Here is a 3826-nt window from a genome sequence, read left to right on the forward strand (position 1 = left end):
ATAAATAATTTTTTTTAAAAAGAAAGAAATTACAGAACCAACTACAGGAACCACTTATACTATTAAAGAAATTCCCTCTTACAATTCTATTTCTCGATATCATCTCCTGGTGCCAAAATCTCTTAGTTATTTTCTCACTCCTGAAACACACTACCCAACACCTGCACTTGAAAAAGGAGAATTTTATTTGGTCTCACAGTTTGCAGAGTTTTCAGTTCATACTTACTGGCTCCAAGGCATGATGACATGGCAGGGGGATGTGGCAGAGAAGGCTCTGTTAGTGTGGCAGTGGGAAACTGATTGGTACAAGGGACAAAGAGATCTATATTCCCTTCCAGACCATCCCGAGACTGACTCACCTCTTCCTGACAAGCTTTATCTCCACCATCAGAACTTCATACATTTACCTTCAGTGAAATAATCCAATGATTAGTATCATGCATTCATGATCTACTCACCACTAAAAAGCCCCACCTATGAATGCAGCTGGATCTTAAAGGTAGATCAATTCAGATAAAGGACAGGAATAATTCAAGGATCTTTGTGTTTGAATGTGTTACAAAAGATCAACTAGAAAGGAAGACCTCTATTTTTCTCCCTGCATTCATTATTAGTTTTGGTTTCCTGTGCTGTTTGAGTCTTGCTTTAATGTACTTGTCTTGTTCATCCCTGAAGGGAGGTTTATGTCTTGACTTATGGTAATATCCCAGCACTGTGTCTCCTGAACAGTGATATATGTCTGTGTTCTTGGTGATAATAGCTCTCATATTGTGAGTGCTGTTATCACCAAGATACATGGGGAACTATTCCTGAGACATGTTTCTGGATGAAAATGTGGCTTTTAGGGATAGATTTTACTTAGTGTTTTCACAATATCTTCTGTGCCTCATCCACTACAGTCCTTCCACTGGAGACTCATTGATCCATTTCCAGTAGTTACTACTGGTTATGGAGTAAACATAGGACTTACTGGTGAAATCTGTGAGACTGGAACTCAGCACTGGATCTATAAGGGTTTCACAAGGCCAGTTTCTGGTTCCTGTGGCTGCACTTTGATCTGGATCCCTAGGGACAAGAACAATCAAACCAAATCAGCCAACTGAATTCCTAATCTCCCCATGTATAATTCTTAATTGTGATGTCAGCCTACATAGGTTAAAAATGTACTACCATATTAGTACGGTACAGTTCTTCCTGTATCTGTAGATGATCGTCATGTATTCTACAAACTGAAGAGGGAAGACCCATGCTTGATGTAGATGACACCAACCAATAGGCTTGTATAATGGAAAAAAATGAAAGGAAAAGAAGAAGGGATGCTTCACTTTGCTTCTTCAGAGGAGATCCATTCTTCACTATTAACATGGAATGTTTGCTCCTCATTCTTTCATATTTCCTGCATAGACTGATATGCCTTCCAATGCAAACCCTTCCACTACTCAACATGAGAAGTCACTGTACTCCACAAGGTACTTCAAGATTTTTATTTTCAACTAGATCCTCCATCTTTCCAAATTACACACGGTCGTTTATAACCTTTCATTCCTAACTGTTACTTTGAATCATTTATAAATTATATAAAATACTAAAGCTCTTCCTCTAATTAACTCTAACTGATATATCGTGAAGCTGGGTCAGCAGTCTGTGACATTTATCTGTCATGGGCACAGAGAAAGGCACAACAGTCTCAAATTGTAGACCACATTCCTACTTTCTCCAGAGATGTAAGGTTTTCTTGAAGGGAGCACCCTTATGGTCCAGGGATTCAGGAACTTTAGTCCATGGTCTTTAGCTCTACTGTTCCTGGGCCTTTCATGAGGCCAAACATCATGGCAAAAGGGTGCTTCAGAGCGTCATAAATCACCTTGTGTCCCTAAGAAAGAAAACAATGAGTATAAGTAGCCAAGGTCACAAGGTACCTTGCCAGGGCACACACAATAACTTTCTTACAAGAAATGACTCATGCTCTAATTTTGTCCTGGAGCCTTCCAGTATCACCTCCAGCTAGGGACCCAGCCTTCATCTTTAAAGACACTGAGTTTCATACTTTTGATGAAATTAATAATTATCCAGTCCTGACAACATTCCTGCTGTTACACAAGATAAAACACATGGATTCCTACTCATCTCTTGAAAGAATTCACAGTTCATAGATAGGGGCTATGCGATTCCTCGAGTAAATGTTTTCTTAAAATTTAAAACTGATTGGGGCCAGGGAGATGGCTCCATGGAATAAGCGCTTCCCTGGCAAGCACAAGGGCCTGAGTTCAATCCCCGGTTCCGCAAAAAAAAAAATGTACCATATTCCATGAACCTGCTTAGAGAGGTGGAAATCCTCATCTGACCTCAGAATGATGTACCTGTGTGTATGTCACCAAAAATACACAGCCATTACCTCAGCAATCACTGTCCTCTACTACAGGGACAACTGATGATTGGACATGTCCTAAGATGGAACTGTGCTTCTGGAGGGAAATGTAATATTCAGACATTCCAGAGAATTCATGTTCTCATTCTACTGTTTTCTTCCCTGTTGTATGAGTAAGTTGAAGACAGTGAGATCCTGATGACATGAAGGACAACTCAGTCAGTGCAAATGGTGTTCATGAGCTGCTAGAGATTTTATAAGCCAGTAAGCCAGTCTCTTTTCTGCAGCTCTCTGGACAGACATCTAGGACAAGTTCATCATCATGAAATGACAATACCTGATACTTTTCATGTTTCCTAAATACTAACTGCTGAAAGTGACCACTCACTGAAGGACCTAATCATGTTTCTTGTCCATTTGGGTGAGCCTTGGAACTTGTATCTGCTGGAATAAGAGATTCCCAGACATGTAAGTCCCACAAAAATCTATCTCTTTCTGTTAAACTGTCTCAGTTGATTGTATATTGGGGAAGGAAGACCAATTCTGTCAATATGAAAAGAACAAAAAGCACTTTGGTCCTGGATAGAGAATCTTTAGTCATGTGATGCAATGGTTTCTTTCCTTGATTCTGTGAGATTCCTTCAGCACAGTTGGAGATGGAGAAAATTTAGCTCGTACTGCTCCTGCTGTGAGAGTCAACAATGAATCCATCCATGTCATGATAGAAAGGATGGTCGACTGTGCATATGCTATCAATGACTGATATTTCTTGGTTTACTGTTGAAGAGGAGATTCAATGATCACCTAAATGAGAAGGCTGGCATCACGGTAAACTTGATGCTTGTCACTGAGATTATCAAGAAAATACTTCCTTTCTATTACTTTAAGGGACAGATTTAACATATTAGATCCAGTTGTTTCCCAATCACCACCAACATTTTCACTTTTAATAACATTCAAGGCTAAGCATTAAACATACAATGTTTTTCAGCCTATCTAATTATGAGTGCTTCTGTTTGAGTTTCTACAATGTCAGCCTTTTGAATAAAAATGAAAAGATCCTCTTTTAGGAAACAATTAGAAATTTTGTATTCCAGATTCTGTATGTGAGTCTGGAACCAGAAATTTATATCTTTGTGTTCCTTAATTTTTTATTAGTTTAATATTTAGAGGGATGTGTATCTTATGCATGCTTTGAGCTCATTATTTGCTTTCATATTTTGTTCAGTAGCGATAAAAAGAAAGCTATGACCATCACTATATTTTTCATTCTGCCACAAATATTTAAAATTATCATATATGGAGTCAATAATGTTCTTGCATATAACAAGTAGTGAATTCAGATAATCAAATGGATCCACATTACACATTACTTTAAACAGTTCATACCATAGACTATCCATTCCCCTCATGTTGCAGGAGACTATAGGAGCTTTAGGTCTCAAGAAATTACAGAAC

This window comes from Octodon degus, unplaced genomic scaffold (assembly GCF_000260255.1).
Source record: "Octodon degus isolate 3935 unplaced genomic scaffold, OctDeg1.0 scaffold00255, whole genome shotgun sequence".
NCBI classification, from domain to species: Eukaryota; Metazoa; Chordata; class Mammalia; order Rodentia; family Octodontidae; genus Octodon; species Octodon degus.